At 41.7% G+C, this 26683-nt stretch overlaps 1 long non-coding RNA gene across 3 annotated transcripts in view; it reads left to right on the top strand.

Annotated features, from left to right (window-relative positions):
• Window positions 1–26307, top strand: part of LOC132383451 (uncharacterized) — a 46918-nt gene extending 20611 nt beyond the window's left edge. For 2 of the 3 annotated variants that reach the window (XR_009508687.1, XR_009508686.1), the window contains exons 3-6: window positions 17814–17922; window positions 18756–18849; window positions 25196–25297; window positions 25778–26307. This is a non-coding gene — a long non-coding RNA (uncharacterized LOC132383451). The remainder of the gene's footprint in view (window positions 1–17813; window positions 17923–18755; window positions 18850–25195; window positions 25298–25777) is intronic. The other variant, XR_009508688.1, reaches the window with a different exon arrangement.
• Window positions 26308–26683: the final 376 nt, after the last annotated feature.

Raw genomic sequence — 26683 nt, 5'->3', positions numbered from 1 at the left:
TGCTGGGTCACCACAGCCATAATTTTATTGGTTCGTGTCTTTAGTATTGTGGAAATATTGGGTACTTTTCAAGCTGAGACAATAGTACTACTGAATACCACATCTCTTAAATGATGTGTATAATTATGATATGCACAGTGTGATTGAATATATTTACTATTACAATCTAATATTTATGATTTTTTTCCAGCTCTTAGTATAAAGTCCCACTCCCACCCTATGCTGCCACAACATATCATTGTGCTGTTTTCAATGCTCCAGCAGCTCTCCCAGCTGACAGTGTGCGATGGTTGAACCGTCCCCTTCAGTACCTTGAAAGATTGATTAGCCCCCTGAGTTCCAGTGACTGCCTGTGTTTCCAGGCGTAAATGTTGGCCTGCATTTCGTCAGTCCCCATTTCATGCTGTTGCGGTAAGGGCAATATCTTTGGCAGGCGCACCATAGGGCAGGCTCAGAGTGCTATTCATGCAGCCATATGTCACTGTAACCAATGAACAAAAACAACTATTATTATTCTGGAGCAGGACATTGTTGCTAAAGATGTCAGCGATCTCTATTAGTCTATTTCTTTCCCTTTTGACTAGCAGCTACCTGTTCCAATTAAAAATCTAATCATTAAAAAGTATGTCTATAAAATTATATTCTGATTTTTATTGGCTCTTCCCATCAACATTGATCAAAGAAATTAGAGCTGTGTAAAATAATTTTAATGCCTACATGTACCCATTATCCACTCAGGTTGAGAAAATTAGATTAAATTAGTTTTCAATTAATTACAGTCTCTACATAATTAATATTGATATCTTGGCTTGCATGCCAGAATCGATGCAAGCCAGGAGTGCTACTGCGCCTGTAACATGATCCCAGAGTGGGGTGTTGTAAACAAGTCTTGGCACAGCTGGTCATATGGTTCTGGAATGAGGACTTAGTTATACAGAAGGCCTGGCACATATTCCCACTATTTAAGCTCCTACCACCTCCCTTCCCTCACCCTGAAGACCTTCAAGTCTGCAATGCTCTACTCAAAACTCACAGGGCTTGCAGTAAACACATGCACCAGCACGGTCCAGAACTGACGTTAAGTGTCCACCACGGCCAATGTGGGATTGGTGCTACAAGAACGAAATATGATTGACCTGTTGTTGCGCCTCATGGTGCACGGGGCAGTACTTTTGCTGTCTTTGTAGCATTTGATTGCTTTTTTTAATGAGGCTCAGCACTCAACCCAACACGAATGTGAAGCATTGGCCAGTGGTGTAGTGGCATCAGCACTGGACCTTGAGGCGAATGGTCCTGAGTTCGAATCTGACCCGCTCCTAACTATTGACTCGTAACTTGTTAAGACTTCTTAGGTTATTACATACAAAATATCCGAGGCTGAGAATCCCAAATCATTTCCTAGATCACACACCTGGTCTCTATTTCTCCCTCATTTATTCTCTGAGTTCTTAGTTTGGCCCTGTAGCAAAGGGGAGGAGAATGCTCAGGGGTGGTCTCAGTAAAAAAAAAAGGTCCTCTCTTTTGTTCTACCTAAGGTTATATCATTTATCAATAATCTTCTACCTGTTAGGAAAGAAAATCATTATCGGCGTGCCCTCGAGCAGACCCAACATTTCTGGATGACTAGATGCCTGATTTGTGCTCAGTTGACATCTGCTGAGCGCGTTCATTGTACAACAGAGATCAGCTTCCCCTTTGTTCCTGGGTGTCAATCCAAAGCTGTCCGTTATTAAATAACTTAGTTTGTGACAAGTCCTATTGTATTCTGAGAGTTTAGTGACTTACAGAATACGACATATGGATTGGTGAGGGTGCCTGCTTTATCGCTTCACTTTTCAAGATTCAGATCACACTTAGTGTGACCGTCCAGCAGCTGAACCCCACGCAGCCTTCTTCTCCCACTGCTCACTTCCTGCCTCTGTGCAAGAATATCTTTCTCCAAGGACAAAATAATATGTAGATGATCCGACACAAGGAAAAGCACCAAAATAGGTAAGTACTGTTTTGAATGAATATAGAACACAGAACATAGAAATCTACAGCACATTACAGGCCCTTCGGCCCACAATGTTGTGCTGACCATGTAACCTACTCTAGAAACTGGCTAGAATTTCCCTACCTCATAGTCCTCTATTTTTCTAAGCTCCATGTCTCTTAAAAGACCCTATCGTCACAACCATAGATTTGGCAGCGCCCCAGGTACAGCAATTGTGCTTGTGATTATGCACATGTCTGCTAATTATTATGTCACTATGATGGTATTTAACTCCATTCTTTTCATTGTAGTGCTTGTCGAGACTTGAGCAAAGCACAGCAACGTTTCGCTGCCTGCTTGCATTCCACCTTGCTTGAGAAATTGGACTGTCGAGTCAACTGATTCTGAAGACTAGCGGTATATGTTTTATATTTAGTTATTCCTCTCAGCCGTAGCGCTGGGTTCATTTTCCATTTGAGAGTTTTAGTTAATGGCCCTGTTTGGGCTAACGTTTATTATTCTCTTCCCTCTCTAACTCTGACTGCATTAAGGTCTGTGAACTATTGACCCGTTTCAATGTCTCTTGTTCCACACTTGGGCCACATCTGAATGCAATGACACCTTTTGTATCTGCCGCGAAGCAAAACGGAAATTGTTGGACTGCTATTGGACTTATTAATACACATTCACCATGCCCAAAATGCACTCAAAAGCCACAATTACTTGTAATATTGTGCAAACCATCACTTTTAGATTACCTAACAACAATTGAACCAGCAATACAGATGGAATCTGTATTGTCACATGAAGAACGTTTGATGACTCTGGGCCTGCATTCACTGGAATTCAGAAGAATGAAAGCTGACCTAATTGAAACCTATTGAATGGTGAAAGGCCTTAATAGAGTGGATGTTTCCTATGAGAGTCTAGGACCAGAGGAGACAGCCTCAGAATAGAGGGGCCTTGTTTTAGAACAGAGATGAGGAAGAGTTTCTTTAGCCAGAGAGTGGTGAATCTGTGGAATTTGTTGCCACAAGCAGCTGTGGACTCCAAGGCTTTATGTATATTTAAGGCAGAGGTTGACAGATTCTTGATTGATCAGGGCATGAAGGGATACGGGGAAAAGGCAGGAGATTGGGGCTGAGAGGAAAAATGGATCAGCCATGATGAAATGCTGGAGAAAACTTGATGGACCAAATGCCTAATTCTGTTTCTATATCTTATGGTCTTATGATCTAATCCAGGTTTGAATATCTAAGGATTGCCTCGTCTTGGTTGTGCACCTAATGGTGTCACAGGACAGTCACCAATTCCCTCCATTGCAAGAAATTCATAATTCTGGGCAAAAACTAAGACATTTTATCACTCTAAATAAAATAATGTATTACCTAAGCATTTAGAATTCACATTCAGATTCATTTATTTATCAGAGTACGTTGAAACATACAGTGAAATACACTATTTGTGTTAACAACAAGGACAACCTGAGGATGTGCTGGGGGCAGCCTGCAAGTCTTGGCGTTCTGATGCCAAGATAACCTGCCCACCATGTTCAGTAGAAAAACACAAGCATCAACAACAGCAAAACAAACTCAGGCCTTTGGCTGTCAGGCCTCGACTTCTGTACAGGTTGTCTTCAATCTTAGACCTTTAGGCTTCAATCTTCGGCATCCTGTCTTCAGACTTGCCGATGACAAGACCCTAAACTCCTCCAGAATCATGACTGGGGGGGGAGTCATCGTCTCTTATGCCTCAAGCCAGCATGGATCTCCATTGCTGGGATCCAGTGCAAACTGGGGGGTGGAGGTGGTGGTGGTTGGTCACCAGCCCTCGTTCTCATTGGTCTTCGTCCACACTGCTTGCTGACCAGAATCCATCTCTGGGGATCGCTGGCTTTCAACCACAGGGTGCTCCAACTTTGACTTCAGCCTGACTCTAATCCTCCACATCCTTGTTACTAAACCTTATCCTAACCCACAGCTCCATGCTCTGTATCTAGAACCATCCCTACAAACTAAACAAAAACAAATAACTCTGACCCAAACCTTGACAGGCCTGTGAAGAAAGAACTTCTGTAATGAGCTCTTTGGACCTGAGCATTGGGCTCTGAGGTTATTGGAGCACGTGAATTGGTTAATTGTTATTTAATTAGTCATTAATTGCTTAGAGTTCCTTGTGTTTTCCTTGAGCAATTCTCTCTTTGCAATAAGGTCTCCTGGTGCCTACTGATTAAGCTTGCTATGTTTAGTTTCATAGGCTTAGGGACTCCATGTTACTTGCACTATTCAAGTGGACTCCTGATTATCGTTAATCGCGGGGTTCTTGTTTTGAGAATGTTACATCTCACGGTGTCGCTCAGCCGGGAAACTGACGCTCTTTTGGAATCTTCATGAATAAATTCTCATTGCCGTCTCTACATCAGAGTCTGTCTTTCCTTCATACTTTAGGTTCTGATATCGCCAGCACCCACCATGACAGTATCTTCCCACTCCAGTCCTGAGCAGATTGCCTCTTATTAGAGACAGTGACTCCTTGTTCCAAATCCTTAGTTAAAGTGGGCAGCAGCATAGTGGTTAGCACAACACATGACATTACAGGCGACCCGTATTCACCCCTCTCTGTGTTAAAAGAACAGTTGCAAAGTTTCTGGTGCCCTTGTCTAGCCCCTGGATCTCAACCCTCCCACTTGTCTCTAGGCTCTGGTCTGACTGTTTGAAAATCTCGCAGAAAAACTTTTCCTTCCCTGTTGCTTTGCTCCACCTGAACTGATTTTAATGTTTAGAGTGACTCATACAAAACACTGAAATAATTTATCACGTTAAGCAGCACCCATAGAGAGGAGTCAACAGTCAACATTTTGGGCTGAAAGCCTTCATCGGGACTAGAAAGGAAGAAGCCAGAATAAGAATGGAGGGTGGATGGGATGGCTTGGCATTTTTAATTTTCTATGACAATCCGCTGAGCCAAGATTCTTTCTAACTTAAGAATTAATGCCATTCCTTATTAATAGTGCTATCTCACTAATCACTTTTGAGTTACTAATTAAAGGATTTGCATTGTCACATTGAGGCATCTCTGCGTCTCACTTTTCAATGGCAAATATGGTGGCGCAGTATTCAATAGAGCCTTGTTTGCTGATCACAACCTTTCCTTTGACTTTCACTTGCCAACTGTGAACGGCACTCACCGGCCTATCGATCAGGGTGCAACTACCAAGACAGTTTACCATTTGGGTAGTGCACACGGTCTCACCTCTCTCCTAAGCTTCCCTTCCTCTTCAATGGCACACTCTTCAGCTGATCTACTGTGATAGACATGAGGAGGATTTGTGATTCCGGTGCCAGTGGTCGCCGTGGCGATGATGACACAACGGCGGGCTCTGCACAGGAGCCCAGATGGGAAACAATGCGGGCCTATTCAGACCATAAGACTGTAAACTATAGAAGCAGAATTAGGCCATTTGGCCCATTGAATCCACTCTGCCATTCAACCATGGTTGATTTATTATCCCTCTTAATCCCATTCACCTCATCGCTTTTGACGCCCTGATTAATCAAGATTACCTTTCACTTTAAATAAACTCAAAGACTTGGCCAGCCATCTGTGGCAACAAATTCTACAGATTCACAACCTTTGCCTAGAGCAATTCCTCCTCATTTCTGTTCTAAAGTACCTTCTTGCATTCTGAGGCTGTGCTCTCTGGTGCTAGACTCCCCAAATAATGTAAACATCCTCCCCACCTCCACTCTATTGAGGCCCTTCAATATTCAGCAGGTTTCAATGCGATCCCTCCCTCCCCATTCTTCTAGCCTCCAGTGAGTACAGATCTAGAACCATCAGTTGCTCCTCATATATTAACCTTGAGATCATCCTGGGATCCCAATTCCTGGGATTATCCTTGTGATCTTCCTCAGGACGTTTTCCAATGCCTGGACATCCTTTTTATTTACAGGGCCTCAAACTGCTCACAATACTGCCAGCCTGGTCTGACCAATGCCATATAAAACCTCAGTATTACATGCTTGCTTTTTGACTCTAGTCCTCTCAAAATAACTGCTAACATCACATTTACCTTCCTTACGACCGAGGAGCTGAACCTATGTGCTCAACAGCACGGTGTTACTTTTCACATATTTTCTGGCTAACTTCGCAGGTTTTTTTTTGGGAAAGGGGTGGTCAGTGAGCCAGGAACTGGAATGGGCAACATCGCTGCACACTGCAAGTTCTATGTGCCAAATAAATGGGAATCCAGATTCCAGGCATCTGTACCTAATAACATGGTAAAATCCAAGATCACCAAATGTAACAATGACCGTGGGTGTTCATTGTTAAATAAAAGAAATTCCATCATTGGCCATGGTACAGTAGAGTGAAATAATTTAAAATCATATTGATTACATGAACCCAGCTTGAACTGGAACTGGTCGGCAACTATTTGGAATTAATTGCTGCAAGATTCATGGTTTGCTCTACCAGGTAATCTTGCTGCAGTTAGATATTATTACATACTTTCTACGAGGCATTGCCGAGCTTTCCACTTCAACAGTGTGGTCCTCTGGACCACGCCCTGTTTACACGTCACCTGGAGTTAATTTCTCTGGTGTCAAATGACCTCAGGTGCAGCTTTTGCGATTTAGCCTGCATTTCGTTTCACAGTTTTGCCCCACTACTGTACGCACAGCGCAAATAGACTTTGTTATTACTCTGAAATGACTTGCCTGCAAAGTGTAAGTTGGTTAAGGAGTGTAGCTGATTAAGAAATACAGTCAGCAGAGCGTTAAATTAAGGATAATAATCGGCCTGTTTTGACACATGCACACCAGAACACACAGTGAAATGCACCATTTGCTTCACCGACTGAGGGTGCAGCCTCCAAATGCTTACATAGCGTGCCCACAGCTTACTAAACCTAACCGGTATGTCTTTGAAACGTGGGAGGAACCCGGAGCAGTGGGGGAAGACTGTGCACATTTCTTACGGAGAGCAATGGAACTGAACCTGGTTCGCTGGCGCTGTGAAGTGTTACATTAGCCGCCACGTTACCTTGTCGGTGGAAAATGACGTAAAGAAATGAGAGTATAGCAGGATAAAAGCCATCACTGAAAGAGTGTCAAATGAATAACTTGAAATTATGCCTCCTTAATGAATTGTCAATTTTAACTTAATTTTCTGAGTGTGGTCCTGTGGTTATTGTTGCTGTCTCGCAGTTCAAGAGACTCAGATTGGGTTCTAAATTCAGGTGCCCTCTGTGCGGAATTTTCTTATTTACTCTGTGACAATAGGTGTTTCCCTTGGGTGCTCCGGTTTCCTCCCACACCCCCCCAAACTGGTGATTGCAAATCACCTTGGGTCAGAATCGGAAACAGGTTCAGTATCATGGCCAAAGTTTGGGTTGAGTTGCTCGCCAGTCCTGGCAATTTACTCACAATTGTTTTGTCACCAGGTGAGGAGACATCATCAGTGTGCTGTTAATTTTTCCACAAACAATTCTTAAACAGACGTGCAGACTTCGATCCTATTTTTGAGCCGATGCAGGCAAAATTCCAGACCCCAGCACATGAAGCCTGTCAATCAGTGGCGAGACTTCCTCCCGACGTCACAGCTGAGTTTCCGTAATGACGACCAATCGGTGGATTGGCAAGTGTATAAAGGCCAAGCATTTGGAGGACTCCACAGTTAACATTGCATTAACTGATAATGTCTCCTCATATGGTGATGAAACGTTTGCATGTAAATTGCCAAGATCAGAGCACAGCTCCACCCAACCATCAACCGCCCGAGCTACACATTTTCTGAATTATTTCCATCACGGCCTATGATGTGTAATTTGGTGTAGGTGGGTGACGGAACCAACAGGGGACGTGGATGGGCACATGAGAATAAGTGGAGCAATTGGACTAATGGGACTGATCTAAGTGTCTTGAGGGTCAAATAGCACCCCACTGCCTCTTCAGACAATAAGATATGAAAACAAAGAATTAAATAATTGGGTAAGACAGCACAAATTCTAGGGCTATGTTAAAAGGACTGCATGTTTCAAAGGAAAATAACAACAATTCTTTTAACAACACATCACTGCATTCAGATCACTGTGTTGCAGGAAGCACTTTTGTCCTGCAGGAAAAGTCCGATAATCTGGTACACTTGGGACAGCGGTGGTGGCAGACTAACAGATTTTGCAGCCTTTTGAGTGTGATTCCTATTAATCTTCAACCCCTCCTTTTATCTCATTATCTTTGCGGGCTACATGGGAGCATAATAAATGTTCCAGCCACCAAGTAGTTCCAAATAAATTTTTATTATCAAAGTACAAATGCATCACCATTTACAACTCCGAGATTCATTTTCCTGCGGGCACACTCAGCAGGTCTATAGAATAGTAACTATAACAGCATCAATGAAAGATCAAGTAGAGTGCAGGAGACGACAAACTGTGCAAATGCAAATATAAATAAATAGCAAGAAACAGCATGAACATGAAATAACAAGGTAAAGAGCTCTTAAAGTGAGATCATTGGCTGTGGGAACATCTCAACGATGGGGCAAGTGAGTGTAGTTATCTCCTTTTGTTCAAGAGCCTGATGGTTGAGGGGTAATAACTGTTCTTGGACCTGGTGGTGCGAGTCCTGCGGCTTTTGTACCTTCTACCTGACGGTAGTAGCGAGGAAAGTGCATGGCCTGGGTGGTGAGGATTTCTGATGATGGATGCTGCTTTTCTATGACAGCGTTTCGTGTGGACGTGCTCAATGGTTGGGAGGGCTTTACTCGTGATGTACTGGGCCGAATCCACCACTCATGGGTTTAAAGGGAACAGAAGATATACACGCGCTCCAGACCAAGCTTTGAGCGCAAAACTGCCTGGGTTGTAACCCCTGGTATTCCAGATCTTAACCCTGTCTCTGGCCACACTCTTGACTCAGTCCAAGCCCCAGCTCTGGAAGCCTGAGAGCAATGAGCCAATTGCTGGGCGATCAAGGTTTCTGAACAATCAGATGCCTGTTCGTCAAAGACAAACTATACTTGTTGTTGGTTGTTGCACTTCAACCTACTGGCTCTTAAACGTCTTTTGACTTTTAAGGAGTTTTCCTCCCTAATTTCAGTGAAAATCTGCAGAAATCGATGGAGGTCCCCTTGCACGCTTAGGGAACCTTTTTTCAATTGCTTTGCATTGCCGAGTCACTCCTGTGAAGCCACTTTGGATTTTTATACACGGGAAGGCTTTGGCAATCTGTTTGACACACTCGGAATGATAACCACCCAAAATAATTAGGTGATAAATTAGAATATAAAGGAACAACGAAACACAGAAAATTGAATTAAAATGTATAGTTTAGTGCGAAGATTGTTAGTTTATTAGTTCTTCACATTAGAATCATGCTTTGTAGACCATCTTCAGTTGGTGTTCTTATTGCATATTTACTACCCTGTAACTTAGTTTGGCAGTTCAAACTTCCCTGCCCAGTTGTGAATGGGGATATGGGGATTAGAGAGTGGCAGGTAGTGGGGCATCAACAGGGCATGCAGTACTGCGCAGAAGTCTTAGGCTCATATAAATGCCTAAGGTTTTTGCATAGTACTGTCGTAATTTGTCAACATGGCTTGGAGAGCGAGCTTGTAGATCCGGCAGGAGCAAAGGATGTGCCGTGGGAGGAGTGTGAGACAGGTGACAGAGAGAGAGTGCCAGGGTTGGGGGTTGGGGGTGGGTGCAGATAACCCCCACCCTGAGACACTAGGCAGGGTCATTTGATTCCAAACAATTGGGGTATTATATATAATTATTTAAATACTTACAGTAATTCATGTTTTTTCCCATTATTATGTATTGCATTGCACTGCTGGCACATATTCTGGTGATAATAAAATTGATACTCTTTCTGAAAATGTCTCTCTGGTGCTTCCTGTTCTCTCCCCTTTGACTTCCCCTTTTCCCTACCACGATTACTCTCGCCGTGCCCCCTTCCCACTCTTCGTCCACCATAGAGACCCACATCAGAATCAGGTTTATCATCACTCATATACGTCATGAAATTTTATTTTTTCGCAGCAGTGCTGTGCGATACATAAAATTGATACAGTACTGTGCAAAAGTCTTAGGCTCCTTAGCTAGATATTTGTGCCTAAGACTTTCGTACAGTACTGTACCAGGCAGAGAAGATCTGGTCACTTTGGTATCACTGACACTTCAGTATTGTGTTGACTTGGTTCTTTGCAGCGAAGAATGATACCGAGTTTTAATGGAACTTATGACCAAACAATGTTCTTGTCCTGAGGACCATCAATGGCACCTAATCCAAGTTCTTTCTTTAGAAAGTACTCATGATCATTGTTAAATAACACAGATCCATCCACACAGGAAAGGCTTCTATGAATCAAGAAATTAGTTAAACTAGATTGATAAAAAAATCTGTGAATAAATGCATGCAACATCCTCTTGGGTGTTGTTCATAACATTCAGGCTTGGTGATCATCTGTTTATAGTCGCATTCATGTGCTTCAATCTTATCTAAAGGCCCAGAACCATTGTAAACCTTTATCCTAAAATGAAAACACAGAAAGTTTGCAAGAGATTTAAAAATGGTGAGATATGCTTAACTCTGCCCCATACTTAAAATACCATGGGCTCCTGAGAACATATAACCTCCTTGCAGATGGAAAAAAATGCCTCCAGGCCAATTTGCAACATATTTTTTGGATCCAAATAGTCTCCTAATGTCAGAAAAGAAACATCTGAAAGTTGTGCCCGGCCTAGCAACAAACCAGCGTCTTTCAACAACTCAGTGCAGATGCACACACAAATTTTATTACTGAGTATCTGGAGTTTCGTTAACCAAGCAGATTCTGGAAGGAACAATGAAGTTCTGGTATTGTAACTTAGACCATAGTTTTGAATGATGCAGTCTAGGTGAATCATTGAAGTAGCATTTTATTTTCAACTTTGCTTCTTATGCCAAGTATTAAATATTAATATTATGATAGCTGGTTAGCTATTAATATTATTCTACCTATTATATATTATGATTTTATATATATATATATGTAACAAAACAGTGCATTGAGGTTGGATTGTTCCGAAGGGTGGCTGTCTTTTTGCTCTGCCATTGTTATGTTGTTTGTGTTGTTAATGATGTGGCTCTGGCATTCTGTCCGCTTATTGTGTGTTGGCCATCTGCTGAGTGTGGCTGGGGTCTTTCACATTGGCGCTCCAGGGTCTGAGCGTGAAAATGGATCACTGGGGCATGATCTGGAGCATTTGACAGCCACAAGGGCTTGGCAGGGATTCTGGGACTGCAGCCAAGGCAGCCCAAGAGTCTGCAATTTGCAGCTGATTTATGACGTTCCAAATGAAAAGAGCTACCTGCATTTTGAAGGCACATGTTAGGTTCTGCGGTTTCTTACAAGGCCAGGGAAAACAATGTTATTTCAGATTTGCATGTTGTTTCTGATTAACTTTCAGTATCCAAAAATGGGTTTTGGAAATAGTATTTGTTACTTGATATAAAACAATAGAAACGTATTCTATCTTTAAAGGCTGCATGAGTTTCCATAATACTGGAGATTATAAGAGGCAAACAAAAGCAGTATATAATTGTCATTTGAACCCTTTGACTGAACTACTGTCATAGAATTTTGGACTTCTGTCTGCCATCAAGCACACCATATGCTGACTTGTTAAAATGTGCTGTACTCTTTACTTGAGCTAATCAAACTGACTGAATGATCTGATATACAGAGGCTTGTACGAAAGGTGGCATAACAACCCCTCTTTAGACATGGGATTGTGGGCAAATCAACTTTGCAATGTACCAGAGCTGGGATGATAAACTGATCTTAGAATTGCCTCTGGTTTTTGCTTCCTTTCTGAACTGGAAAATATCGGATAACTCCCTTGAACTCAAATATTACTTCTTTGTTGTTTTAAAAAGATGACTGCTTTTGTGGAATATTGTGCCAATTCCCTGGTTTAGAACAGCGAGTGCAGATTTTATACTCTGTACACTGCAGTGTCTGAGCATGTTGAGATGGGAAAATGGGATTATTCAGAGCTCTTAGATTGCACAAGGAACACAGTAAAACATCCACTTTTTACCCACAAGTGTGTTTTATTAATTCTGGAAAGTTTAATTCCCAATGTAGAACCCCATTGGGCAGAGTTGCAGGTCACAAAATTATCTCTGTAGTATTTCCAACAAGCAAGGAGCCACAACAGGAACTGAGGCTGACAAAATAACCCTTTACAACGATGACTGACAGTGACAAAGACCTTGTCAGTATCAATAAAAGCAGATTGATTCACTCCTGGACTAGTTCATTATATATTAGATAACTTCATATGATAGGAACTTTAGGAATAGAAAAAAGAGAATATTAAATATTATTTCTTCTTTCCTATCCTCCCTTATTCTGATTTTGAAAGCTGCAAAACAAATCTTCATGGCATCACTCAAAGGTTAGTGGCGCCATGCCAGCTGTTACATCTCTGCTTGGGTGGGTAATTTCTAGCTTAAACAGGATTGTTAGCAACAATAAAATAATGTGCAAAGAACTCAAGAGAGTAGAATAACTTCTACAAGTAACCACCCACCAGGATAATGGTTAAAACAATTGTAGACTTAAGCGAACCTCCAGTATCCTGTGAGGTCTTGACAAGGTGGATATTGAGTAGTTGTTTCTTCTTATGGGACAACCTAGAACACTGGGCCACAGTATAACATTGAGGGATTACATATGTAAGACGTAGATAAGCTGAACTTTTTTTCCCTTAGGGGATTTGTAAGTCCTTGGAAGGATGGTGGAAGTAAAGTCCTGTCCTTGAATATTTTTTTTAGATAGATTCTTAAGAAGCAAGAAGGTGAAAGTTTGCCAGGGTTGGGTAGGAATGCAGAGGAACAAATAATTCTGCAGATGCCAGTAATCTTGAGCAACATGCACAAGATGCTAAAAGAACCCAGCAGGTCAGACAGCATCAACAGAGGGAAATTACTCCCTCCGTAGATGCTATTGGACTTGCTAATAAAATCAGCCAAGAGGATGTCGGCTCTTAATCTATCGGAAATGATACTACATCCCATATTAAGTCATCCCATCATATTTTTCAACTTTAGTATTGGAAGTCAAAATAATCTGCTGTAGGAACTCAGTGGTTCAGGTAGTATCTGTGGAGAGAAATAGACATCAACCTTTTGGTTGAGGCTCTTCGTTTGAACTCTTTTTGCAGATGCATCCTGACTTGTTGAGTTCCTCCAGCAGACCGTTCTTTAATCCAGGTTGTTCTTTGCATCTTCCGTCTCTCATTTCTCCACTTGCCCAGGGATTGCTGGTTTTATTCCGTGCTGTGTGACCCAATGCCAGTCAAACCCCAGAACAAGTCACCTTCCTGATAAACACCAACTGGACAATACAGATCCAACCAGAACCTGTGCACCAAGTAGCAAGCCCTTGAAAGCTGAACTCAGAGTTTTGCTTGTGTAACAAACAGTAAATCAATGCAAACTGGAAGCTTTCCCCTCACAAAGTGGGCACCTCTATTCCTGAAAAGGCCAGTGTCTGACAGGTTCAGCAAAAAGAAGAATAATCAGTAGAGTTATACACATCAGGTTCCATTTAGCAGGGCTTTCTAATACCTTTTTATATGCCATGAACCAATTATCATTAAGCCAGGGGTCCATAAACCCCAGGTGGGAAACCCATAACTTAAAGGTCCACTGGGCTCATAATGGAGCAATGTACAAGGCAGTGTCAATAGTTCACACATCTTCAATGGTTTAGGTTGTGCATAAATCAGTTAACTTTTTAGAGAGCAGAATTACTGAAGGAATCGTTGAATGTGGGACGGGGTAATTCTACCAGTGAGGGAGGAGGACCTCTTTCCATCCAGGTGGGGCGGTCTTCCTACGATGCTTAGTACTTTCTATCTCAATGGAGATGCAAAGCAAGTTACCATTCCCTATGCATTGATGGGTTAATATATGTCGATGGGCTTGGGGAGTGGGCACCTGTTGATGTGGATGTGGAGACGTGCATATGGATGCATGACTACAAGAACACTGTGAGTGTTTTTGAGTTAGAGTTGGCACTAATGAGTGGTATTAAGCTATTATAGGAGGTCACTTGACATGCCTATTGATGTCATATCTTTCCGGCATTGCTCTATAATGATGCTTGCACCTGGCATCAGCTTTAGTCATCAGCCCTTAACTCCCTCACCCACAGAATCTAATTATTCTCTCTATGCCCTCTCCAGCTTCCCTCTATTCTACAGTGTATACCTGGCTCCCATGGGGAGGGTGGTTTTAAGAGCTGGTGCCTTTCCTTTATTTAACTTGGCCCAAAAATTTAGCAAGCCAAAAAATGACAAAATCCAGTTTCTAAGCATAGAACATTTAGTGATATCTTGTGCTAACGTTGCATCAAACTTAGAGTGGGCAGTGAACATACTAGATGTCCTTTTCCTCCATTAGCATGTAAAGCTACAGATCCAGTAAAATGTAAAGAGCACAAAATCAGGGCCTTCCTCAAAAATTATTCATAAAGAATTGATGTCAAGCTTAAATTAATAGTTCTATTAAGAAATAGTCTTGTGTCATTTGGGAGCATTTTCACTTTTCAGTCAGAAGACATTGGTTCAAGACATAGTCCAGAGATGGAGTACAAACATCTACACTGGCATCTCAGTGCGGCAGTGACAAAGTCCCTTACTGTCTGAGGCGGCATCTTCTGGGTGAATAGTAAGGTGATGTTACCTCCAGTTTCTCAGGAGAATGTCCTCTGGTACTGTATCCAGGTTTGCTTGTGATACAAAGAGTATCACAAAAAAAAATGGAGGAAATATCTGGAGAACACACACACACACACACACACACACACACACACACACACACACACACACACACACACACACACACACACACAAACACACACACACGTATACACACACCCCCACACACACACACACACACACACACACACACACACACCCCCACACACACACACACACACACACACACAAACACACGCACTCACACACACACAAACACACGCACTCACACACACACGTACACACACACACGCAAACACACACACACACACACACGCAAACACACACACTCACACACACACGTACACACACACGTACACACACACACAAACACACGCACTCACACACACACAAACACACGCACTCACACACACGTACACACACACACACACACACACACACCCACACACACACACACGTACACACACAAACACACGCACTCACACACACACAAACACACACACTCACACACACACACACACACGCAAACACACACACTCACACACACACGTACACACACACACACGTACACACACACACAAACACACGCACTCACACACACACAAACACACGCACTCACACACACGTACACACACACACACACACACACACACACACACACACACACACACACACACACACACACACACACACACACACACACACACACAAACACACACACAAATACACCAATAAGAATAGCCAAAGGGTAATGAGCACCTCTGCACTGTCCATCCCACAATCGGGACTTCCCAATGGCCAGACATTTTAGTTCTGATCCCTATTCCCATTTTGATGAGTTAGTCCATGGACTCCTCTTGTGGCATGATGAGGCCACCCTCGGGGTAGAGGAACAACACCCTATATTCGATCTGGGTAGCCGCCAATACGGCTTGAATATTGATTTCTCCTTCCCGTAAACTAATTCCTCCCCTCCCCTTCTCTTCTCCCCACTCTGACCTTTTACTTCTTGCGTCCCAGCGTCCCCTTCTCCTCCCCTTTCTCCTATGGTCCACTCTCCTTTCCTATCAGATTCTTCCTTCACCAACGCTTTCCCACCCACCTGGCTTCACTTATCACCTTCCAGCTAACCTGCTTTCCCTCCCTTTTTATTCTGGCATCTTCCCCTTCCTTATTCCTTTGGATAGGTACATGGAGCTTAGAAAAATAGAGGGCTATGGGTAAGCCTAGTAATTTATAAGGTAGTGACGAGTTCGGCTCAACTTTGTGGGCTGAAGGGCCTGTATTGTGCTGCAGGTTTTCTATGTTTCTCAGTCCTGATGAAAGGCCTTGGCCCAAAATGTCGACTGTCTATTACTTTACATTGACGCTGCATGATCTGCTGGGTTCCTCCTGCACTTCATGTGTGTTGCAAAGCCTAATGTGTTATCCACTTTGGTAAGGAGAATGTAAACAGCAGAGTGCACACTAATCCTGCCAACCTATTAATTGTGGACGTACAGAGAGATCTGGGTGTCCTCGTACAAGAAGCAGTGAATGTCATTGACCAGTAAGTGTTAAAAGACAAACGGAATGTTTACCTTTATTAGGTGGAATGGAGTCCAGAACTACGGAAATCTTGCTGCACGGCTTTGGTGAGACCACCACTAGCGCAGAGTGCCGGATCCCTTGCCTTATTTAAGGAAGAATGTGTTACCTTACAGACTGTGTATCAAAAGTCCACTAGACAAATTCTCAGGCTGAGAAGGTTTGCTCTGGGGATTGAACAGAATGGGGTTAAATTCTCCAGAATCTTGAATAATGTCAGCGATCTCATTGAAACTTGAAGGGACTGAGAGGCTGGATGGCATGGGGATGTTTTCCTTGTGAGAGAATCTAAACAAGGAATCTACTTTCATGTCAGCTGATCATGATCTCTGAAGCTCCTTGGGTACTATTTCAAAGTTGCTCTATATGAGGCCTTCCATTGATAGGGGGTTGGCCGTGGATATTGCACCCTAGCTGTCTACATGCTATGCAAGCCAGGGTGGTACAATATGGAGAGCAGGTCGTTGCCCATGCCTTCCCCACTCCACACAGCTGATGAATCCAAAGGAACAGCTGAGACTGATCCAGTTTGGCACCTGTGGCATTGCAGGAGTTGACAATCAGTGTTGAAATGAGTGTAAGACTGCCTTAGGGACTCCAGCTCTGGTCTTTTCTTCCAGGTTTATTCCCAAAGCCTTCCCCTTGAGTGGGTGTGGCTGCAAGGCAGCGGAGGTTTGAGATCAGAGTTTTCCTTCTCCTGGACGAGCTGCCAACCACGGCCGATGAGCCCCATCTGCCAGAAGCGACTGGTTTTAAGGCACCAGTAACCCACCTTTGCCCCTTCTCCAGTCAGTAGAAACGATTCCGCCGGGATGTAGTAGTGAAGCCGCACGTGAAGGCCAGGAGATGAACTTGGTTGTCAGAAGCTATTTGAGGGGCACGCCATTGGGCGTGTTTAATAAGTAGTGGGAGCTTATCCCTGCTGCCTGCCCTGGCAATAACAACCTTAAAGAATAAAGTTGCTCTATAAACTTCCAAATTCAGATTCAGTTTATTGTCATTTAGAAACCACAAATGCAATGCAGTTAAAAAATGAGACAACTTTCCTCCAGAATGATATCACAAAAGCACATGACAAAACAGGCTACACCAGAAAATCCACATAACGTTTGGCAATCCCCAATCCAGAGTCTGGAGAGGCCGCTGAGTATTAATATCGCACAACCATCTTAGCCAATTATTTATAGACAATGATCTCATGGTTGAATGTAGCAAAAGATGAATGTAAAGAAAACTGCAAAAAAATATTCTTAACACTTTATTTTTTTCTTCTTATTATTGATATATTGCTTAGCTTTGTTAATCACTTATTTGCTAATTTAATTCCCTTATTGTACATGATGGCATATTGGCTTAATGTATCTTTTTTGTTAATCTTCGATAATAATTAATAAAAAGATTTTAAAATGAAACTGAAAACTGCAAAACAAAGATATAGATGATGTTGTAAATTTATTGTAAATTTTGTATATGCAGATGATACAGATTTGGACGATACCCTGTTTTATATCAATGAGGACTGCAGAGGAAAAGCTACCTAGCTGTGTTGGAAATCACTTGCATATGCAGCCATTTAAAAAAATATGTAAGTTTCAAGCATATTAGAGTATTATGAAGCATAACACTATAGACTATAGCTTTTCTATACTATAGTATATAGATATACTGTAGCTATGACTTTGGTTGCATCTGATGTGACTGTTCAGGCAGTGAAAGTTAGAGTTCTAACTGAGTACAAACCTTCACAATAAGCAAAATACCACCTTATTTATTTATTTAATTAGAGATACAGAGTGAAGTAGGCCCTTCCGGCTCTTGAGCCACACCACCAGCAACCCACTGACTTAATCCTGGCCTAATCTCGGGACAATTTACAATGATCAAGTAACCTACTAGCCAGTATGTCTTTGGACTTGTGGGAGGAAACCGAAGCACTTGGAAGGGAACAACGCGTCCCATGGGGATGATGTACAAACTCCTTACAGAGGATGCCGGGATTGAACTCTGAACTCCGACCCCCCCTGCGATGTAATAGCATTGCGCTAACCGCTATGCTGTCATAGCGCCCCCTTTTCTTATGCAAGATCAAAATAAGCAATCTTCATTTAAAATAGCGTCCCATCGACAAGACAATTATTAATCCTGCAGGAATTAAAATAAAGTGCTGTTATGGTTTCTCTTTTGGGTATATCAGTGATAGTAACAGGCCACTTCCCTCCACAGATACATCAGCTACCCAGTTCGCAATGTCAGTCCAGCCCAGCTATTTAGCCTTTTCTTTAACGGTAGAAGTTCTTCCTCAGGATTTTTACTGTTGGTCACTCATTGTCCGGTCATTTTCTCTGCCACCTGTTTGCATGATGTTTTTACAATACATTTATTGCTCATCAATTAAGTTTGTTTTCTTATATAACACAGATGGGCGTATCTTGGAGTTCATCCAAAAGTACAGAAATGGGAATTTTACTCTGGCGCAACTTTCCCACACAACTTGTGTGTCTGCAAAGTGCAGGTATAATAAGTGAGCCCCATATTCCTTTGTGGGTGAGCAGGTGCAGAGCTCTCTGACAATACATCTGATCCTGATAAAGCTGGCAAGCATTAATAGAAGAGACTACGCATCTATCTAGTTTTTAATCGGGGTGGTTCGGTAGTGTAGTGGTCAGCACACCGCTTTACGGTGCCAGCGAGTCGGGTTCAATTCCTGCCATTGTCTATAAGGAGTTTGCATGTTCTTCCCGCGACCACGTGGGTTTCCACTGACAGTCATTGTAAATTGTCCCGTGATTCGGCTGCGGTTAACTCTGGGAGCTGTTGGGCTGTGCAGCTCGTAGGCTATTCTGCGTTGCATGTCAATAACGAAAATAGTCAATAAACATCTAGAGGGTAGCGTGGATATGTATGTTTGATTGTGCAACATGGTCAGTTAAACATGTTGAATTTTATTTTCACATCACATTATGCATAAAATTCATTTGCAAAAATACATTATTCATTCATATGCATATATATTTTAAAAGAAGTTTATGAGTGCGCTGAGTGACAATGGCATTGGATTGGACAGGATTTCAGCTTTTTGGATCTTCTCCTGTAATTTTTTTTTAACTCAGTGTTTCTTTCTCACTTTTTTTGCCAGTTACTAAACCATAGAATAATACCTAGACTCTGAAAAATATTATGATCGGAGTCAATGATACAGGTGGCTATTTTGTCAAATTATTTAACTAAATCACCAAATTAACTTTCTTGCTATTCATTATTATTGCTTCATCATTTAAACTACATCTATTATTTTGTCATTAAGCAAATGAAATGTTTATGTATATTCATTCAGAGTAGCTTTCTTCAGGTTTTGCAAATAAAGCAGTTATTCAGTGCATATAACACTTATTTAATTTACTGTTTTATGAATTCCAAGGTGGAGGTTTTTCACTAAACTGCAGATACTATAGAGACTAGACTCATTGCAATTAGATTGGTGACCAGTTTGATTTGAGTATTATGATTATGAAATAAAATGTCTACTTTAGCTAATAAAGTAAACTGCAGCATGCAATGGATTGGAGTTATTGTCTGATACAGAAACTATCTAATTTTCTTATCTTGTCTGTGAATTGACCCTAAGAGCATTTAGTGTTGGCGGGTGAATATGGCAACTGTCAGAATTTCAACATTACACGTTCAAAATTGCAAGCCAGAATTTGAGGTGAAGATTTTTTAACACCTTACTTAGATCTGAAAACTTGGAATTTATTGGAATCTTAACTGTTAAAATGCAAAGCGTTAACTTCACCTCAGTTTTATACAAACTCGAAATTTCCACTAAAAATATTATATTTTGAGTTGCCTTCCTTAAAAAGACAGTGAATCAGAACCAATCACAAATTTCAAAAGGAAATCAGATATGTAATTGAAAATTTAAGTAAAACGCAAATCCACGACAATTGGAAAGGGGAATTGGGGATAATGGAGTAGACCTTTCAGATAAACAACACATGCACAATGGGTTAAAGGGCCTTCTGGTGCATGCTTCTCTCATTTGAAGAAATATCACCACTCTCTATTTGGTGAGCGATTATGATACTCTATATAATAAATTATGTTTTCAGTGCTATGACTAGTGAGCTGTTATTTGCATTTATCAAAACTTAATTTGCAACAAGAGTAATTAAGCTGATATGTAGGTTGAATAGTCGGCATATGGAATTTACAATTTGTGAAGAATGCAATTAAAAGAAATGTTAAGTATTAATACTAAAAGATTGACATTTAAATTGTGTGGAAGTAACAGGAACATCCTGTTATTTTATATGCTAATCTGTTAGGTTGACTGCAGTTAAATAATTGTTCAGATGTCATATGTGCTATAATCAGGGAACATGCAAGCTATCCAACACCTAACTGTTAATTTTATTTTCCATCTTCAATGCTCAACAGCTTTTCTCTTTTTCTTTATTGTCTGCTGATGCAGTGAGCCATCTGGTGCACAGAGGAGCGAGGAAGATTAGAGTTTAGTCATGGGAGGGAATTTTGTATGTCAGTGTTTCATGGTTAAAAAACGTTTGGGCAGCAGTATCTCCACTTCATATATCATAGCTGGATATGTAGATAGCTCGAAAATCATTAACAGCTCAGCAGGAGTTCCTAATGAGATTTCTGATATCACGGATGGCCTAGAGAAGGATAGCAACGGTGTAAAGGAAAATAAAATGAAAGTCCTGAAGAGAGTTCTGAAAAGTGGCAGTCTAGGGACAAAAAGCTGAGCTAATCTCTGAGGAATGAATAGCGCCAGCTGGACAAAGATTACTGGGTCTTTAAGGGAATGTGCCCTGAGATCAGACCATGTACTTGGAATGATTCAGCTACTTCTGACTCTTAGCGTTGGTGCGAAGTGAGGAAGAGTAGTTCTCCTCCAGAGTTTAGCTCGAAAGAGATGTCTGTCAGGGAGGGTTAACAATCTGTAACTGGATAACTCTTCCTTGGCTCTAGAACTCAAGCCAGTAAATAAATCAGCCTTCAAATTTCAGAGGCAATCTGATAAAACCTGTAGATGTTCATTATGGCATGTCGAAGTTGTGCTGCATTGCAAGTAGCTCCACGTCAGTCGGGCACAGGGAGCATTTCATCTTGTCCTTGGGCTGCAGCAGAAAACAATTCTACTCACCTACATTATGCAGATGTGACCGTCTGAAATTCAATAAAGGTGGTGTCGTGTTGTCGGCGCAGAGACAAAAGATATTGACATCTTTTACCAGTGTATTTTATAAAAATCCTATCTATATAATAAGTAACCTCTACATCTTTATGGAGCAATAATAATATTTTCTTATGTGGAACAATATTACTTTTGCCCTGGAATTTCCTATTTTTATTACCAACTACTCGTGTAAAAACAACCAATATTAATCTGGGACTTCACAAATAATAAATTCATTTAACAGCTTTTCATGTGGCATTATTAATAACAGACGCAGTTATTCCATATAGATGAAGTATAGATGTCGTTTGAATACTTACTTCCCAGTTACCTGTGAGATTGACCTCAGAAATTTCACTGTTTGCATTTTGTTTTTAGGATCAAATCTATATGAGTATGTGTTCTGTAAAAGTGATTTTATGATGGATGAGACAGAGACAAGTATAATATGGAACATGATGAAGGATTTCCTGATCACACTGGGCAACAAAGACTGCTTCCTGAATACCTTTGGGTGTACCTTACGGATTTTGGGTTGCTGATTATGAAAACCAACATGAGATTCGCCTACCATGCACCATTTTTTTGAAATCACCTATATTTGTTATTTCAATTAGTAATTCGAGTCAATTAAAATGTTGCCCATTTTGTGAACGGATAGGTTTTCTCTCTTGTCCAGGACATTTTTAAGCAGGGTGGATGCTGCATAGCAGGACAGACTTTAGAAAGGCTATAAATTTCCATGAAGGATTTCAATATTTGAGACTGATGTTTCCCAGAATAACTGATGCCTAGATTAAGGAAGGCACCTTCTGCTAATCAAACAGGTCATCAATGACAGGCAATTTGAAGAGCTTTTAGTGGATGTTGGAGAAACTCACATGGAAAACATCCAAGGATGTTGTTGAAAACTTTCTTGGCAACCACAGAGCACCAAACTACACACAACTGATTGAAAACACGCTTCAAGCATGCAAAACCATGAAGTACAACATGTCATCAAAGATTCATTTTCTCCATTCCCGTTTAAACTTCCCTGAGAATCTTGCTGCTGAGCCCGGTGAAAATTTTCACCAGGACATTGCAGTCATGGAAAAATAGTATCAGGGCAACTGGAATCCATCAATGCGGGCTGATTATTGTTGGGCACTTAAGTGAGAAGCCTCAGACACTGAGTGCAGAAGATAATCATCAACAAAACATTTTTAGCTTAGCTGAACTATTGCAAAGCATCAGCACTGTTGTGCAACTAAATGCATTATTTTCAACAAAAGTTAGATTTTTATTTCTCCAAATTCCTACTTGATACAGGTAGTCTGAAATTATATTTGTATTCAGCTTCAAGAGGTCTATCATAAACAGAATATAATTCAGAGGAAGCAACACTTTTGAAAAAAAATTGTTTGTCTAGTGTCATTGAAATGGCACCAGGTCACTATCTTGTGTCAGGCATCTGAAATGATTAAGTACATGGAGACAAGACTGAGGTGGGAATTCCAAGCTCATGCTGTAGGGACATTGGGATAAAGCAGATATTCTGGCTACTGGCATGTGGGGAACCTACGTAAAGATGGGCGATGGGCCATTTCAGATTTCCACGTGGTATGGAATTATCTTTGAGACTGAGGGATTACCATTACACTCGCTGGATGAGAACACTGAGCAATGGCGTATTCATTTACAAGACCATCGTAGCATAATTTGATGTTATTCTCCTCCAGCAATGATGCAGTTGTAATGCCCTGGCAAAGGTTTCTCTGCTAACGTAATGGTCTTTCTGTGGAGGCTGTGTCTAGGTTACAGTTAGCAATAATGGAGCGTGAGCCGTCCAATCCAGGGTGCGAGTTGTTTTTTTTGTGTGTGCCTGACGCTGGTGTGAGCTGGTTTTTTTTTGGTGGGCGATTGAGAGAGAAGATACTGGAGAGAGCCAGTCGTAGGATTGAACCCCATGGGGGACCGTGATTCAATGGAGCGAGGTTCAGGGGTCTACTGTGGATCGGTGAATATGACTTTTGGAAGAGTTGAGCTACAACTTGTGCACTTTTGACCGTTTAATTATAACAGGTCCTTTTTGCTTTTTTTCCTTTCTTTTCTTTATTATCCCTTTAGTTGAGTTTATATAGGCATCTGTTAGTCTCGTAAGATCATGGATTTGCGCTTTGGATGGTTTCCAGGGCGCAGGCCTGGGCAGGGTTGTATGGGAGACCGGCAGTTGCCCATGCTGCAAGCCTTCCCCTCTCCATGCCACTGATGTTGCCCAAGGGAAGGGCACTAGGACCCAAGCAGCTTGGCACTGGTGACGTCGCAGAGCAATGTGTTGTTAAGTGCCTTGGTCAAGGACACAACACGCTGCCTCAGCTGAGGCTCGAACCAGTGACCTTCAGATCACTAGACTCATGCCTTATCTATTAGGCCATGCGCCAACACTTTAGTTAAGTTAACATTCATAAATGCAATTCCTTTAATCATTTGCCTTGTGCTATCTGTTATTTTTTGGCACAGAGTTGTAACAGGGTAACAAATTACGCAGCATCCACACAAACTGTGGCTTGGGGTGGGAGAGCCGTCTCCATCTCATGGATGTGGTGGGACCAGAGTGTCTATTCCCTAGACTTACACAGCCCAAGGAAACCGGAGGTTGGGGGGAGGGATTTCACAGTCAAATGGACTTTGTTGATTAGTAATCAGAAAATAAATTTGCTCAGTATTTCCTTTCCTTAGGCAAATAATTTCACCCCTCTGAGTTGCTTCACTACTGATAAAGGTCTGAAGTGTGAAAATGAGGATACATTTGAAAGCATGTCCTCATTCAATTGAAGTGATGCATGCGAACTGGAAGTGATGTTATTAAAGGAACTTTACATTGATGTAGCTCAGTAATTGGATGCTATTCTACTGTCATTCTACAGCTAAATTTACTCTGTGTTGGTGAAAAGAGCAGTTACTATGTGTCATTTCTAACTTTTTAATGAGAATAATGGCAGGACCACACTGAAACACTGCCCTTAAGTTGTTCATATCCTCACATTGAAATAATGCTGGGGCCAGAAGTTGTATCAGAGAAAGGGAGCCTATCCAGAACTCAGATACTGACAGTTCCCAGGTATCCACCCTGACTGGCATTCCCAAGATGCACCTGGACCAAGCTTGGACGTTGACAAAATCCAAAATTACTTTCATGGACTTGAGAAAGTCCGCAGGTGCTGGATAACCAAAACAACACACACACAAAATGTTGGAGGAACTCAGCAGGCCAGGCAGCTTCTATAGAAATGAATAAACAGTCAACATTTTAGGCCAAGGCCCTTCTCCAGGATTGTTTTTTATTGATTTTATTTTCTTAAGTGATGCAGCAATTTCCAGGAAGGAACTAAATTACCTTTCTCAAAAACAGGCATTCAGGTCTCAAGTTGAATATGCCTTCTCAGATTCCTTCTTCTTTAGCCCTTTACCATTTCCACCTATCACCTCCCAGCTTCTCACTTCTTCCCCTCTTAACCACCCACCTACCTTCCCCCTCACCTGGTTTCACCTACCACCTTCTAGCTTTTTTACTCCTTCCACACCCCCCCACCCTATTATTCTAGCTTCTTCCCCCTTCCTTTCGCTTCCTGACGAAAGGTCTCGGCCTGAAGGTTTGACTCTTTATTTCTTTCCATAGATGTCGCCTAACCTGCTGAGTTCCTTCGGCATTTTGTGCGCGTTGCTCAAGTTGAATCTATTCAGCCCATCCAGCAGAATAGAGAAGGACAAAAACCATAAGGTAAAAAAATTGTATCAGTCTATTTAAAGGAACTTGGCTTGAAAGCCACTAATGTTGTTCGTTTTAACCCTGTGATCATAAATGGGATTTGCTGTCACTTGTTGAATGCAAAATCATGGTATTGTATAAGCTAGGGTCTGAGTGATACGTAGCACAATTGTATATACTTTAAGGAACTACATTCAGCACATAATACATCAAACATGTAATTAGAGCATCAGTAATCCTGAATGTTTTTATTTAAGTAAATTGAAGTTAAGAAAACCACCCTAACCAGTGTAGCAGGAAGCAGGTGGTATTACAATACAATCCTCAGGCTTTCCTGACATGATATCTCTAAAGATAGTAATTGCTCTTATCTATGGATGTTTCAACAGGAAATGCCAAATTTAGGGGAAATTGCTGATGATTTTTTTTTAGAATAAAGCAAAATAAAACAGTTCTATTTCTATCTTAAAAATCTTTATTTTTTCCTTTCAGGGTTCCTTTGAAGACCCTGACCTGGAGTTACACGCAGACTTCGGTTCTTCGCGGGAATGGGACCCATTCTCAGGGTTTCATGACCGGCCGTTGTTGTTCGGCATGCCAAGAGCTCGGCCTAAGTATTCAGTTGGGCTATGGGAGCCTAGGATCTCGGGGCAATGGAGACAGGCGGACTGAGGGTTGGTGTCACCACAGGAGACCTGTGTGTCTTCGGGGAGTTGGAATACCTGTGGCTGTGTGCCCAGAGATTCATGATCTTTGGGCACAGAGCTAAAAAAAAAGCAACGTGGCGGACTTTTACCATCGTAAACCAGCGAGTTGTTTGTAATGTCTCCCCACTCGCTGTGAAAATGGAGACACCTCCTTCTCCCTTATTAGGGAGAGAGAGAAAACCTGCGGTACGTCGAATGCCGGGTGAAACACAAAGGCTTTGGGGTAACTGCATTTGTGTCTTTGCTGTTGCTTTGCTCATCTTTGAGTGCTCGGTGATGGGTGCCGATGCCTTTTTTTTGTCAGTGGGTGGAGGGGGAAGCTGAGGGGGACTTTGGGGTTCTAACATTTGATTGTCATTCCTTCTTTGGAGCACTTCTCTGTTTTCATGGATGGTTGTGAAGAAAAATCATTTCAGGATGTATATTGTATACATTTCTCTATTAAATGTACCTTTAAGCCTTTAAAGCCTTTGAAATAATGTGTTCAGATACTCCATAGACAGGAGCAGAAATATCGTTATCACCAACAAAATGCCGATTGACTATCAGACTCAATAATTTCACTGGACACCAAAGAGTTTGCTTCCTGAATACTTTTGGGTGTACCTTACAGATTTTGGGCTGCTGAGCGTGAAAATCTCCATGAAATTTCCCTATCACGCACCATTTGTTTTGAAATCGCATATTTGTT

Source organism: Hypanus sabinus, chromosome 30 (genome assembly GCF_030144855.1).
Source record: "Hypanus sabinus isolate sHypSab1 chromosome 30, sHypSab1.hap1, whole genome shotgun sequence".
NCBI classification, from domain to species: domain Eukaryota; kingdom Metazoa; phylum Chordata; class Chondrichthyes; order Myliobatiformes; family Dasyatidae; genus Hypanus; species Hypanus sabinus.
This window is presented reverse-complemented; position numbering and strand designations above follow the sequence as displayed.